Raw genomic sequence first — 16,819 nt, forward strand, 5'->3', positions numbered from 1 at the left:
TCTTAGTTATGGGTCAAATAGCAACTGGGCAGCTCTGAGTGCTAGTAGGTCTACTGTAGGCTACAGTAACACTGAGTGTTAGCACAGTAACTGCGTAATCAGTTCCCCCTCCTTATGGATTGTCTTCATTACAAAACTGGTGCATATTTAAATAAGATATTTCAGAAAATTTGTAATACAAAAAATACTTGTCTTAATAGGAGTGATCAACTGGGCAAGTTACATGGGGATATCTATTAGTTAATTTTTCACCCTATTTGTAGTGTTTTGCCTACACGGGTTTAAGTTTGTTTACAGAGTGATAACTATAATTAAGCTACTAGATAGGCAGGGCTATCATACCAAAATATAAACTAGAGACCTGTAGAGAGATAAAAATGCCAAAATTGTTTGGTCCCCGTGGGTGATAGGGGCCTACCAAGTTGTGAAAATGATCCCTTTAGCCCCTGTACTAATAGGGCCCCATTCTATTTGTCTGTTTGAAGTTCTGGCTGCACTAGTTACCTGTCAGGGGCTGGTGACATCAGATGGTGAGGTGAATAATCTAATAACCTACTTTTATGATAAGATGACATTTTTTGGCACATATAAATGCAATTTTGGGGTGATTGGCTTATTTACATTAATAATGGCAAACACATATATACATGCCTTTTGGATTTTTTATTCGTTATTCCATGTCCGCCTATAATTCATGTGTTTAGGTGTATACATTTTTTAAAAGGAGCAAGATACTGATGAAATCTTTGCTGCATTGTGTGCAGCAACTGTCTGTGAACATTCAGTCCAAATTTGGTGACATTCTGATAATTATTTCCTGAGATTCATGTGATGAGGCAGACACTGTCCCTTTTGGAGAAGCCTCAATTTTGACTATTTTCAATTTTGGGGAGGACCCAAAGATCATCCAAATTTTTTATTAAGCTACTAGATAGGCAGGTCTGTCATACCAAAATGTAAACTAGAGACATAGAGGAAGTCAAAAATACCAAAATTGCTTGGTCCCTTTAAGTGATACCAAAATCTGCCTTGGGCCCTGGACTAACTGTTTGCAGTGTTCAAACAAGACGGGCTAGACTGAAACGGTGGCAGAGACATGGATCAATCTCAACCTGTAAGTAACACATTTATCTTATTACCCCCTCGTTGTAAATCATGTAATGTTATTGAATTATAATGAGTTGAAGCGTTATGCTTAGCCAAGTAACATGTTTGAAAGAACATAAACTATGAATACAGCCTTCCTGCCTTTCTGAAAATTGACCTCCATTCTCCTTAATGACAGGGTTTCCCATTTTTTTCTACAGCCCCCACCATTCCCCATATTGGGGACAACCCTCCATTCCGAAACCCCGCCGTTCCGACCCCCCCCCCCCCCCCCCCCCCCCACTAAAAAAATGTGAAAAATATTGGAAAAAATGGAAATCTTATTTGACTTTTAAGTGATCTTTTAGTTATATGTTTATTGTTTGGTGAATTTTGTCTCATGCCCCCTGGTATTAAGACATACAGTGTGGAGGATTTCTCCCTCCTTAAAACTACTCTGGATTTCAATAAATCAAAGTCAAGGATCATAAGGACCTTCATAATCTTAAAGGACAATCATGGACATAAAAGACCCATTATCCATGATACTACAGTGTAACCTATTGTCTTCTCATTTTCTGTTTCACAGGATGTTAAGCATTTCACCTTTACCTATGATGTCCCTGCCTGTTGTAATTGGTTTTGTCTGTTTTTTCTTTCGTAAAATTTTTTTTTAAAAAAGTATAAAAAAAAGAGAAACTGAATAAGAGATATATAAAGAGAGGTAACCACCGTAAAGTTTTCACAGGGTTCCATACTGCTTTCTACCATTTACTAACCTGTTTTCCGGTGGCCTGTGACACACCAAAAACAAAAAACCCACACATGGACAGAAAGGCATAATCATCTGCTTCAGAGCCATGTACACAGCTGTACTGGCAATGGGAAAGGAGTTTATAGTTTATTTTTAGCAGGTTTACTCGTGTTTAAAAAACCTGTGTACACGTGCTAATTTTGGTAGAAAAGGAGTATTACTGGAATGATTGATACACACACCATGGCTGTTGTATAACTCACCTTTCACCCTTTGAAGAATCTCCCCTCATTTCATCGTTGCTAGTTTTCGTCACAGTGGTTAGACCATTTCAACTCTGCATGAGAGCAACCTGCAGGCACCAGTATCATGCATGTGTCTCGCTGGATAAAAAACAAAGAACTTGTCAAATGTATTCTCACTACCCTCTTTTAATTTTTCCAGTCAGGGACCAAGAATAACAGAGGGAGAAGTTACTCTAATGTTGACATAACTGTCTGATGATAATGTGTTCATAAAGACTCGCCTAGACTAGCTGGCTACAATTGCTTAACGTCTGCACAGACAACACTTGTTGTAGGTAGATGGTTGCCATGACAGATATCGCTGTACATGCTCATACATGTCTTTTTTTTCTGCTCAAGGAATACTATATCCACCACATGCAAACCAGTGACTCGAATGGGTTTGGTCAACAGCTTGATGACACAGAGGAAAAAAATACAGTATATCAGGCAATACGTCTGTCCGTCCTGGAAGAGGGATCCCTCCTCAGTTGCTCTTCCTGAGGTTTCTACCGTTTTTTTTCCCTGTTAAAGGGTTTTTTTGGGGGAGTTTTTCCTTATCCGCTGCGAGGGTCATAAGGACAGAGGGATGTCGTATGCTGTAAAGCCCTGTGAGGCAAATTGTGATTTGTGATATTGGGCTTTATAAATAAAATTGATTGATTGATTGAATACTTGTATGATAAATTCAATGTTGTTTTTGGTCTCTCAGAGGGTTGTGTTGATAATAGTAAAAAAACAAAATAAAATAAAAAAAAATAACCCTCTGTTGTTACAGAGAGTTAAAGTTATCAACTTGAGTCTTTGAACTTTGCACATTCCATCCTCTTTGTTCGAAACACCATGCAGCTCCATTCATACATATTTTCTTCATACATTTTTCGTACTTCGTAAATTTTGTATTTTTCTACCTTTGCGGTACAAGTTTTTTCTCTTTTCTGTCTCTACCATATTGTTATGCAGCAAAATACCAAGGCAAATTCCTTGTATGTGAAAACCTACCTGGCAAAAAAATCAAAGTCAGATATTTTTTTTAAGCCAAAATGCCAAAAATGTAATGATTCCAGCTCCTCAATGTGCTTATTTGATGGTTTTCTTAGTCTTCTATGACAGTAAACTGAATATCTACCAACCCCCCCACCCCCCCCCCCCCACCCCCACCCCGGCAACAAAAATAATGTGAAAATACCAGGGGGCCAGCTGCTTCTGCCATCATATGGGTTAAAAAAAATTTCTGACAAATGAAACAAAAACAATTGATTCACCTTTTAGTGAAATAATATTCAACTGTCCTCTGCTCCTGAAAGCGGCGGCTCTTGCTGTTAACTTTATGCTTCTTTGCTGTGGCCGTGTCTGCTAGCTAGCAGGAAATGTCTGTAGCTAGGTAACATTCCTTTGCTTGTTTAGTGCCTGCCTATGAAAACACACTAGTTCTGCCTGCGTACTTGCTACTTGGTGCATGTCTTCAAACTGTGTCCTGCCATCATAAGGTGAACAGAAAAAATGCAAAGTGAACTTGATTGATAAACCAATATTGTGTGTAGGGACACATATAGTAAATATTTTTAACAGGTCTGCAAGCCACGATTTGCAGGCAAGACTTTGGACATGCCTGCCCTTTAAAATGCCAATTCCCCCAACCCCCCACCCTTAGGTCAGCTTTCTCAACTGCTATTGGACCCAACTTATTCCCCCTCCCTTCCTCCTTCAATGTCTAAATACAGCATCAAACTTATCAGTGTAACCTTAGAGACAATGTCCTGCTTTCTTGTGGATTCAAACACCTTTCCTCAGCACCAGTTTGTGTCTAACGGTGCTGCTCTTCTCTTCCATCAGGCTGTGGGTCTGGACCTCGACTATATCAAACTGGGAGGTCTGAGCGGTGCTGAGAGGATGACTAAATACAACTGGCTGATTTCTATAGAGGAAGAACTGGCCCAACAGGGAATCTTGGGTAGGTTTTTTTATACTCCTCCCTTGACTTTTTTTTAGCCAGACAGAGAAAAAGGAGGCCAGACAAAGCCAGAGACAGAGAGAGGTAGTAATCCGTCAGCTTGAGAACACATTGCTCTTGATCTCTCTCTCTGTTTTGGACATGAAAGGAAACTGTGTGAGAGGAATTATACAAATGTGTATTTGTGTGTGAGTGGAAGAATGAAAACCCCTCCCTTGGATCTGTTATTTGGCCACCCCAATTACACACAGTGACAAATACTTTTCCTCTCAGTCATTGCCCAATAAGTACCACTGAAGGGTTAATGTAAGATGAGTGTAATCTGTGTGTAATTTGTTCCCATATAAAAAAAAATTGGTTAACATGTTTATTGGTATGTAAGGTTTGTATTGATGCTTCATGCTGAAGTGCAGAGCAGACTGAGGCGGAGTGAAAGACTCAGTGTGCTCCAGCTGCTGCAGCAGAAACATCATTTCAGTCTACATATCTGCAGCGTCTGCTGTCCAGCTTTTGTCTGTTCAAGTAATTCCATTATTTTGTCCCGTCCACAGTCTCCAAGGAGCGGCACCCCCTTCCACTGTTCACTGAAAAACTTAAGGAGCAGTCAGCTACTGCGTAGAGCTCTCTGGGCCTGATCACAGCTCACAGCTTGTTTTTATCCAAAAATATGATTGATTTAAGCAAGTCTTCAAATGTGTCAGTGCTACTACATCTTATTTTACCTGCGTAATCAAATTCTGTTGTATACTTGCATGTCAGGATTTCACTTATAAAATCTGCTGAGTTGATTATATAAAAAATTGCATTAATCTAGTGTTACTGTTCTGCTTTTTTCTAAAACTGTGATTTAAAAAAAATCAACACGAAGGCTGAGTGGGTAAACATGACCTTCAATAAAAACAGGTTTTACAATCCACAGACATCTCGCTGCTACTTCAGATGTGCACGTGTCATTGTTAGCTGGTGCTGTATGCTGTATCTTGTAGTGTAATGTACTCATTTACTGAAGGGTTTATGCTGTACCTCTAAGTTGCCCTTTAAAGATACCTGTTAAAGCAATGTACTCTGTGCACTTACAGTCACACACCGGTTCATTATTTCATGTATCTCTATGACACACACATACACTCATTGAGCACTTAAGCATTGTGGTGGAAAAGTACCTAGGATTCACTGTGCATCATTTAAAAAAAAAATAGCAGGAGGATGAGCTCACACATATTAGTGGAAAGTTAGGGGAATTCCAGCTTGGCCTGATATGACCCTGGTAATAGGAGGCGGGCCTAGACTGCCCAGGAATGCATTACACAGTAAAACTGGCTCCAAGGGAAAAAGGGAAAGCTGGGATACCATTATGTACAAGTTCAAGTGGGTAGGCTGGCTTCAAGGGAAGAACGGAGAGCCGTGACACCGTTATGTTCAGCTCTAGTGGGTAGGATTAAAGAAAAAAGGTGGAGACTCAACAGAATCTTCACCAGCTTTAAAAAGGGATGCACAGAAGGGATAACTTCAGTCCTACTCCGGAGCTTGACTCATTGAGTTGTGATGTGCTGTTGCCTGCGTGCACATTAAACTCAGTTGCACCTGATTCTACTTGTCTCCAGTGATTTTTTGACCTCTGAGTATTCGAGTTTTAGACATTTAATAGAAAACCAAGAAAGTTTGTTCGGGAGTTAGGGAACGAGGTTGCGAGCCTTCTGGCCCAGCTCCAGGCCTTGAATTCTGCTTCTTATTTGTGACAAGCCAGCGTCGGAGGGCGAGAAGGTCAGATCCTGAGACCGGGGGCACTGGGCTGCGCATCAGACATACAGGTGGCCACCAGATAAGGTAAGCAGAGCCTTTTTCCTGCCTAAACTGGGTGCGTCTGAGGTGCAGTGTTGGGAGCCGCCCAGGTCGGAGGTATTTGACAGATTCCTCTCCTAAAGAACCTAAAATGTGATGTAATAATTACTAACTAATAACACAGCATTGGGACATAGCTGATATATTGCTGGAGACAACTGAATCTAGTGCAACACAGCGTGACCTTGGTGCGGAGAGAGTGTGTGTGTGTGTAAGCTAGAGCGATAAGCAGGCAGAGAGTGTGTGTGTGTGTGTAAGCTAGAGCGATAAGCAGGCAGAGAATGAGTGTGTGTGTGTAAGCTAGAGTAACCAAGCAGGCAGAGAAGGAGAATGTGTGTGTGTTAAAGACATAAAAGAAGTGTCGAGTACAGTACAGCAGAAAATAAATCACGCGAAGGAAAAAAAAAAGGAAAAATAAGCTGAATAATACATAAAAGCATTCTGTGGATACCGCTGTTAATCTCGCAACACCTCAAGCTTGAAAGCAGGGGAGCTGTGTTAGAAAACAGGTCTGCACGGGCAGAATGCTAAAGAGATAAATATCGCTAGGAGCCCTGAGGGGACTGCGAGATAAAAGATAAAAGAGATAAATATCACTAGGAGCCCTGAGGGGACTGCGGTAAAGAGATAAAAATCACTAGGAGCCCTGAGGGGACTGCCATATCGCTAGGAGCCTTGAGAGGACTGCGGTAGGTAAGGAGAAATAAATCGCTAGGAGCCTTGAAAGGACTACAGTAAGAGATAAAAGTCGCTAGGAGCCCTGAGGGGACTGCGATATCGCTAGGAGCCTTGAGAGGACTGCGGTAGGTAAGGAGAAATAAATCGCTAGGAGCCTCGAAAGGACTACAGTAAGAGATAAAAGTCGCTAGGAGCCGACAAGACTGCGACGACGATCGATCAAAGTGTAAAAATTGTAAATATTATAGGAGAAGACAGGAGTTGTTGTGAATACAGTAAAGATAAATAGATGTGTGTAGATAAAAAGACTGAGAACATAATAGACTAACGAGTAGACTAAGACAAGGAGCATAGGAGGTAGATAGAAAAAGTGCACACAGCCAACAGAAGTGGGCTTATACAAGAAAAAACAAAGCTTTGTTAAAATTTAATACTTCCGCTCTGATCTCTATTGGTTTAAAGGTCACGACAAAGAAAATTCTTTTGACATTTTGGTGCCTCAATGTTTTCATCATAATCTGGTATCTGTGTGTTTATTTTATGTGATTTGTTTTAAAGGTTTGTTAAATGTGGTAGTTATTAACAGTGTCTCAGTGAAATAAAGCCAGACAAGGGTAACCTAATGGTGTCAACAAATTGTCTGGGGACTGGAAACCTAACGGTGTCAACGAAAGTCCATATGTTTCACTGATCGAACCAGTTGTTTGGGTGAACCCCATACAAACTGGTTGGCTGTTAAGGGGAGAATAAAAAAGAAATTTTTGTTATCTTAATATAGCTTTATAAATAAATAAAAATAAGTAATAAATATAGCTTTATAAATAAATAAGTAATAAATTTAGCTTGATAAATAAATAAAATAAGTAATAAATTTAGCTTTATAAATGTGTGTGATAATTATATAAAAGTGGACCCGTAGCTTCACTTCCTCTGAACCAGGTAGTATTTCAAGATTTAGAGAACAGAGTGGAATTTAATCCAAGATTGCAGATTGTTGTCGTGCCTAGAAAAGTTGAATGGGAGACAGGAAAATCTGGATGTTTAACCAAAGTCCCCCTAGGAGATGGGTCACATAAATTAGAATATAACCCCTGGAGAGAAAAGAATTACAAAACTGTCATCACAGTAGGGAAAAAATACTAGTACTGATACACACAGACGAAACAGACGAGCAACCACAAATTCCAAGAGCAAGAGAAGTTAAACAAGGCTTCATGGGAGCCAACCAAGGAAAGATGGAGAAAGTGGTTCTGACACCCACAGAGATAGTGATGACACAACACCCAGGTCGGAGAAACCGAATCCAACGCTGTGTGACCAAATGGCACAAAAGAACATCAGGAAAAAATCGTTGGCCTAAAGATGGAACCTTAACCTGGCATGTTGCGACGAGGTGGAATCAGAACTAAGACAAGGCAAAAGACACTAAGGCGAGTTATAAGAAAAAGAACAAAAGGGCTAAAGAAAGGGAGGTATTAGGGTGGTTTAGATAGGTAGGGGGTAGGAAGCAAATGGTGCAAGTAGAGCGCAGCAAGCATCCACAGGACCCACAGGACCCACAGGTACCGACGGATGTGATACCCACAGCCCCACCCCTACCAGCACAACCACCACCATACCCACAAGACACATCACCATCAGAGACGGGACAATACCCCCTGCACTCGGTAGGGGAGGCAAGAGCAACAACAACAATGGAGGGCCAAGTCGAGGGAAGGTTCACAGTGACCTTGGCCATAGCCTTTTCATCTCTATGTAGCAGAGAAATCTGGGTTTGCGTGTGCCGTTCTGATGCAAGACACGCCCACAGGTAAACAACCACTAGCATATTACAGCACTAAGCTTGATAACATAGAGGCTGGTTTGCCTCCTTGTTATCAGGGGCTAGCCGCAGCTGTCTTTGCATTTCAAAAAGCATCCTCGTTAACAATGGGACATCCTGTAACTTTGTATACCTCTCACCAGCTTCTTGCCCTGCTGACAAGTCCCAGATTCGTTTTGACACAGGCCAGACCCACAGGATATGAGGTCATCCTGTCCACTCCTGAGCTCAACATTCAACGTTGTACCATCATTAATCCGGCCACCAAAATGGTTCTACCTACAGAAGGTACACCACATGACTGTCTTCATGACACAGACAAATTCATGTGTGCTCGAGAAGATTTGCACATTCAGCCCATTTCAGCTGACCTCACATTGTTTGTTGATGGCTCCTGCTTTCGGGACGCCACAGGTAGTCATGCAGGCTATGGAATTGTACAGCTCAACAACAACGATCAGGACTTTGTAACTATACAGTCATGTAAACTTGCTCAGCCCTGCTCCGCCCAGCTTGCAGAGATAAAAGTTCTAACAGCAGCGTGTAGATTAGCAAAGGGAAAGTCACTGAATGTATATACAGATTCAGCATACGCATATGGAGTGTGCCACATCCACGCAAACATTTGGAAACAGAGAGGGTTTCGCAGAGCAGATGGCGCCCTAGTCACACATGGGGAGGCCATTGTCGACTTGTTGGAGGCCATGCTCCTCCCCACAGCGCTAGCCATAATCAAATGTCCAGCCCATCAAAAGACTGATTCGTTGATAGCCAAGGGTAATAACCTAGCTGATGTAGCAGCCAAACAGGCAGCAATAGGTGCAGTAATGGCACCCATATTAACCATTCAAGACTGTGAACCCCTCACTACAATGTCTTCTCTTGTAGCCACGCAAAACAGAGTAAGTGAGGCTGAAAAACAACTGTGGATCAAGCGTGGCGCCATCAGAACACAAGCACAGGGGCCAACAAATGGTATCTGGTGAGATAGTCATGGCAGTTTTGTACTACCTACCCTGTTGCTACCAGAGTTGGGTATAACGCGTTACAAAGCAACTTTGATTACTTTTTGCAGTAACGAGTAACCTAACACGTTAGTTTGCTGTTTGAGTAATCAAATACTTAAATACATTTTCAAACAAGACATCAGTTACTTCCGTTACTTTTAGAACGCTGGTCCTTCAGCTCCGAAACAGCAACGGCTGTCGTTTGGTTCTAATAACGGAGATAACGTTAAACCTATCAGTCTGAAAGAAGCCACGGAGCTTGTGGCTCGCTACATGGTCGGAGAAATGCTGCCGTTGTCTACAGTGGAGTCTAAGTAGGTGGAGTAGGACTCGCTGACAGACATATTTCAGACTCAGGACTTGCATTATGCCTGGTACATGCTACACGCTGGTACTCACCAATTATCCCTGGTTGTCTTTCACGGCGTGTGTGATGTCATCGGGTTATTCTTGTCCTGTTTTTATCACTTTTACTATTATTTGTGTCTGTTCATGTGACAGCTGACATGTTGTTGTAGTCACCTAAAAGTGTCAGGAGATGGCAGGAGCTACATTTGAAGCGCCATAAGTAAACTATCAAGCTACTGTATCTTCCACAGGAAGTTCTGACAAATGTTTCAGAATAAAAGCCTATTTAGAAAATGGAGGGATTCTCTCAGCCGAGGTTATAAGGGGCTTTTAATCTGAAACAAGTGTTGAGTTTGAAATGACAGTGCGATATGTTAACTTTACAAAGACAACAGAGTGGATAAAAAGTAAATATATAAACACACAGAGCGATTAATAAATAGCGGACCGTCTATAATGTAGTTTGTTTCAAATGAAGCTGGGAGCCTCTGCAGTTGTGGTGAGTAAGTTTGCTAGCTTGATGCTAATGACAGTAATGTTAACTCAGCGGGTTGACAAAGTGCCTCTGCTGTTTCACACCATCATTTCCCCCTTTTACTCTGTGTGGTAACATCCCTAGAGGAAATATTAAAAACGCTGGGGTGTTGTTGTCATACAGTTGTCTACGGCAGCAGATCGTTCTGTGTTTCTACTGGTCAAAGTGACGGCTGTGATGGGAGAATTGGATCTCAGTGAAGGGCAAGTGGTCCATAACTTTAATTTTGGAGACAAAATAATGTAGGCTTAGCGCCCTGTAGTCCATTGCCCAATAGGAAATGTAGAATACTCAAAAGTACTTTGAAAGTGCTTGAGTTACTTTTCTCAGGGAGTAACGTTGGAAATACTTTTAAAGTAACTGAGTTACTTTACTCAGGGAGTAATGCAGTAACATACTTTGATTACTTTTAAAGTAACCCTTACCCAACACTGGTTGCTATGACATGCTATAATTTGGGCGCATGGTAGTGACCATTGCGCAAGGGGGGAGATCCTACGGAAGTTGCAAACAACATGGTGGTCACCATTCATGGCAGCCACGGTAGATAGAGTACTAAGCGAATGCGAAACTTGCGCGAGGTACAACATCAGGAAAGTTTTCACAGCCCCACTGGCGCATATACCACCTCCAGACGGTCCTTTCAGACACCTCATGTTAGACTACATAGACATGGGAGCACAATCCAGAGTAAGAGGAATGAGATACGTCTTGGTAGTCATATGCAGATACAGCCAATGGGTAGAAGCAACAGCCACAGCCCGATCAGATCACAGGACAGTTGCAAAATTCCTCTGCCGAGAAGTCTTCCCGAGATTTGGGATGCCGGACACCATATCATCAGATAACGGTAAACACTTTGTATCTAATGTAATACAAGAAACATTGAAGCAACTAGGCATCAAACAAAAGTTTGGCTGTGTCTATCACCCTCAATCACAGGGGGCAGTAGAAAGAGCAAATGGGATTCTGAAAACAAAAATAGCTAAAATAGTAGCAGATAGCGGGGACAAGGTTAACAGGGTTGATGTTTTACTGGTTGCACTAATGTCAATGCACTCACAAGCCAGCAGAATCACGCATCTAACACCGCATGAAATGCTTACGGGTCGACCCATGCCAATACTATATTTGAGGGCTCCCTACGAAGGGCCCCCATTGGAGCAATTGCAAAATGAAATGTTTGACTATTTACGAAGTCTAACCCGTATCCACAGGGCCATCTTCCAGCAGGTGAAAGGGGCCACAGAGGACAGACGAGTCGAGATCCTAGAGGACCTTCAGAGAATACTGCCCGGAGAGTGGGTGTACGTCAAAGTGTTCAAAAGAAAGTGGGACCAGCCGAGAAAGAAAGGTCCGTACAAGGTCGTATTAGCAACCTCAACAGCCTTGAAAGTTGATGGTAAGGACGTTTGGTTTTATCTTAACCACTGCTGCAGAGCTAACAACCCTGGAGAGACCTATACCCCAACCCAGGACCAGACGGAGAGCACCTCCCTCTGGGCCGAAAGGGGAAGGCAAGGCCACCCCAAGGGGGGTAGGGGGTTATCCGGAAGGGGAAGGCGATGCCTCCCTGCAGGAGCAAGGGACAAGGCGAGCCTCACGCTTGCCGGCCAGGCGGGAGTGACAGCAGTGGGTCGCTGCCAGGGAGGGTATCACCAGAGAGCACCACGAAGGGGAGCACCTCCTCCACAGTGGCTAGCGATGAGTCTCATGAGTCGACACCTGACAGCTGCAGGGATGATGATGAAGGCACAGGGACAGCAAGAGCAGATGAAGTTGAGGAAGCTGCAGAAGAAGAAGAAGAAGGCCGCAGCTCAGAAGCAGGCATAGCAGAGAGCCAAGAGAGTGCAGACGCAGACACAGGAGACACAGACACAAGGGGTGCAGACACAGGACATGCAGGGTCAGAACAGGGAACAGCAGACCAGCAGGCCACATAGCCAGAGAAGTCCAGATGTAGGAAGCCAGACCAGTATAGGAGGAGGAATTCAGGCAGGGATAATAGCTGCAGTGCTACTAATATTACTGCTTATCATGACAGGGGTGAAGCCAAGTGAGGGAGCAGAACAGCGATCAGGATCAGGGACAGACTGACCATTGTTTACTCGCACTAGGATCCATGGCTGTAAAACAAGGACAGATGCCTAGCAGAGAGGTAGTGCAGCTGACCTTACTACAAGTGGCATGCTTATGATGATGTGTTGGTGGAAGCTCCAGGAAATATTAGGTCGCATGGCCAGTCTATAGGACCACAATGTAGTGCAGAGGGGATGGTGACAGCAAGAGTATGGTGTGACAATGAAGGTTGTGCCAACATAGACACCGGGCTCACAGTACCCGTAGAACTGGCTCAGCAATGGCTCAAACTAAAACCAGAACCCCGTAGGAGAACCAGAAACGCGCCAGCACGAGACACCGAACTAATTAGAACTACCACGTGGAGATCTAATATGTCTTACCAGTGGTTAGAGTACTCTGCCAAACAGGTAACCAGCAGCTCGTGCATAGCCTGCCTCAGAAAATTAGGCCTACCTAGAGTTAGGCCCCTCCCAGGTATAGAGGATTGTGAGCGACGAGACACCTGTTTTGTACAGTGTACTATTGTAAGGAAAATGCTCAACTTTGGCAAACACTGAAATGAAGAGACTCGGAGAACCACGGAGAAAAGTTACAGCCAACGGGGTTACTTTAATCGCAGAACTCAGCATACAACAGTATACTAGTCTACACAGCAAAACAGATGGAAACAGCGAAACAGCACTGAACAATCACCCTTCAAATGCTTTTATAATGGGTGTCTGCTCATTCATGTGCATGTGTGTGTATGTGTGTGTGTGTGTGTGTGTGTGTGGGTGTGTGTGTGTGTGTGTGTGTGAATAATAACAAAGTCAAATAACATTTGTAATCAGAATTTGTTTTTTTCTTTCCTCCATATATAGAGCCTGTATGCTGATGGAAGACAGTCCTGATGAGTCAGTAAATGAGGAATCACATCTTGGAGAAGTCAGTCATGAACAGTTTCCTCTGGAAAACGAAGAGCCACTTTACACTGGTTCACGACTAACTCAAGATCAGAGTTTTTTACTTATACTTTAATTTGTTTTGAGACACGGACTCACAGGCATGGCTCTCTCTGATCTCCTAGATTTGATCAATATTCACTGTCCAGAAAACACAAAGTTAACCTCGAAGTATCTGTTCTTAAAAGAGCTTAAGACAGTAGAAGGTCACCTACAATGTCACATATATTGTCCGAACTGTGAGTACCACATTGGTGACCAGGATAGTGAAGGACAATGTGTTGTATGCCACACAACATGGGATAAAAAACAGCTTGTTAAAGAATGGAAACTTCTTTATCTACTTACCAATCCAAACACAGTTGGAACATCTTCTTCAAAGGGAAGATATTGCACATTGTCTCAAGTCAAGAGATGGCACATGTAATTCTGAAACTTATGAAGATATTGGAAGTGGTAAAATGTACGATAATCTGTACAAAGTTGGAGGCCCGCTTCACTGTACTCATGGATACTCCTTAACACTCAACTGTGATGGAGTGCCTGTATTCAAATCATCACTCTATGGTATTTGGCCATTATATGGGATTGTAAATGAGCTTCCTTATCCTGTGCGCAAAGAAAATGTTCTACTTTTTGGCTTGTGGTTTGGTGATAAAAAGCCAAATGTTAATACATTTTTAAAGCCATTCACTTTAGAGTGTCAGAAGTTGTCAACTGTGGGCTTTAAGATAAAAAGAAACAGCATTTTGGAACAATGTAGAGTTGTGGCAGCTCTTATGATGTGCGATTCGGTAGCTAGGCCCATACTTCAAAACATGACCCAGTTTAATGGTCAGTATGGATGCAGCCTCTGCTTACATCCCGTTGAACAAGTTGAAAAGGGTCATGGCACTGTCAGGGTATACCCATACAAAGACGTTCCAAAGAGGGACCTCGCTTCAACCATAAGTGATGCAAGAGAGGCTTTACAGACCAAAAAATCTGTGAGGGGTGTTAAAGGGCCCACATCTCTGATAAAGATTCCACACTTTGACATCATATCTGGCATGCCTCCTGACCATATGCATAATGTACATCTTGGTGTGGTTCGCCAAATGGCAAGCATGTGGCTGGACAGTGATAACCATGAGAAGCCATATTACATTGGCAATAGAGTGAATGAACTTGATGAACAGCTCTTGCTAATCAAGCCTCCATGCAATATCACAAGAGTGCCCCGATCTTCAGCAAAGAAAGTTTTGGAAGGCTTCTGAATGGCAGAACTGGTTACTGTTTTATAGTATATTTGTGCTAAAAGGAATTCTGCCCCGGGTATTTTACCAGCACTGGTTAGTCCTTGTCACATTTATGTACTTACTTTGCAAGGACATTATTACAACAGAGGACATAAAAAAATGTGAAAAACTTGTTGTAGATTTTGTCAAACAATTTGAAACACTGTATGGAAAGACCCATGTGTCATTTAATGTACATTTACTATGTCTTCATTTGCCAGAATCTGTCAGGAATTGGGGACCATTGTGGGCTCATTCTAGGTATATTTTTGAGTCATTTAACTGTGAAATACTGAAAATGTTTCATGGCACGTAGTTTGTTCCTTTACAGATAATGAAACAATTCTCATGTAGACAAATATTGCCTCTTTTGAGGAATGATGCACTGAGAAATGCTGTTCCTGAATGCATCCGGCTATTTAATAACTTAACTGGCCGAAAAAGACTGAAGCAGTTTGAAACAGTCTGTGATCAAGTTGTTACCCTTGGTTTGCATTATTCTCGAAAACTTTCTAGTGAAGAGACACTGGTCATGAGAGAGCAACTTTCTGTCACCACAGATACAGTCGTGAAAATATTCAGCCGACTTCTAGTCAACGGAGAGCTGTATTACTCACAGGAGTTCACAAGGGTAGTGAAAAGGAACAGCTTCACTGTACTGTTGCAGAATGGACAAATAATCACTGTATACTACTACATTGTAGTAGAGCAAAATGGTGACAGAAAATGTTTTGCTTTTGGAAGAAAGTATGATAGATCACATAATACACTGATTAATGTTGAAAATGTTGATGGTCTGAAAAGGGAATTCCGGGGCAGGAAACAGATATTTGATGTGACACTGTTCGAAAGAAAATGTATGCTAATTGATCTGCCACAATATGCAAGCCTCTACACATGTATACCTCCAAGATCCAGTGTGGAGGATTGAACATTTAAGGACAAAGATCCAGTGTGAAGGATTTAACATTTAAGGGCAAAGTACATTTTAATTGCCAAGAAAAAATCTATGAATATCTTTATAATCTTTCTAATTTACACTAAAGGGTGAATTTGACCTTTGCAACTCTGTTTCAATAAAACTGTTATTTGTGTAATGCAGATTTTTGTCTTCACTATTTTCTTTATATTCAAGGTTCAATCCATATATTCAAGGTGCATTCCATATATTCAGAGTTTCATTCAATATATTCAAAGGTTCAATCCATATATTCAAGGTTCATTCAATATATTCAAGGATCCATTCAATAAATTCAAGGATTCATTCCATATATTCAAATATTAATTTCCTGAACGGCATGCCATAATATATATGGCCGAAAAAGCCATATATACAGTATATATATATATATATATATATATGTATGTATATATGGCACATGCATAGATTGCAGTATATTAAAGCATATATTACATGTAAAAATATAGTGCCTTTTTGGTCTTGATCGCAATATATTTTTTTATATGTATCAGTATATACACATGTATGATCTATGCATATATTGCAATATATTGGAAAATATAAATATTAAATCCCATATATGGAAATATATTGCCTAATACATCACATGATATTTTCCAATATATTGCAATATATTTTTGTTTCGTAAGGGACTCCACTCCTCCATGTCGGCCACTCTCTGCTCCATCTCCTCAACTCTATCCATGGGCGGATTATCATACGGGCAAACTGGGCATGTGTCTGGGGGCATGGAAGTGCCCAGGGGGCACAGTCCAAGGGGCAGCCAGTCAGGTAAATCATGGTTCACCACAGTCACAGAACCCTGCCCGGCGGTTGTGCAGTGTGTTTTATAATTGGAAGGGAGAAGTGGAGACAGACAGACAGACAGACACAGAGAGCGAGGACAGGACAGGAGAGGAGAGAGAGAGGAGAGGACAGGTATATGTCTGACTGCGTGTCTGACAGTACAAACTACATTAGACATAACATGTAAATGCAGACATGATCTACTGTGTCATCTTTAAAATGGGACATTAGTTTACATTGATTGGCCCATGTTGTTATTTGCAACATTTTATAATCAGAAGACAGAAGTGGAGACAAACAGACACAGAGGCCCAGCAGAGGAGAGAGTGGAGAAGTGGAGACAGACAGGCAGACAGACACAGAGACCCAGCAGAGGAGAGCTGTGACACATGTGCCAAGTTCTAAGTCCACTGTCAAACAATAGTCTTTATTACATTTTAT

General features: G+C 41.9%; 1 long non-coding RNA gene across 1 annotated transcript; it reads left to right on the top strand.

The window, feature by feature from the left end:
• The first annotated feature begins 1,080 nt into the window (after positions 1–1,080).
• LOC144458387 (uncharacterized) lies at positions 1,081–4,793 on the top strand. Its single transcript, XR_013487879.1, has 3 exons — positions 1,081–1,114; positions 3,961–4,078; positions 4,630–4,793. It is a non-coding gene; the product is annotated as an uncharacterized LOC144458387 (long non-coding RNA).
• The last annotated feature ends 12,026 nt before the right edge of the window (positions 4,794–16,819 follow it).

Source organism: Epinephelus lanceolatus, chromosome 17 (genome assembly GCF_041903045.1).
Source record: "Epinephelus lanceolatus isolate andai-2023 chromosome 17, ASM4190304v1, whole genome shotgun sequence".
Lineage (NCBI taxonomy): Eukaryota > Metazoa > Chordata > Actinopteri > Perciformes > Serranidae > Epinephelus > Epinephelus lanceolatus.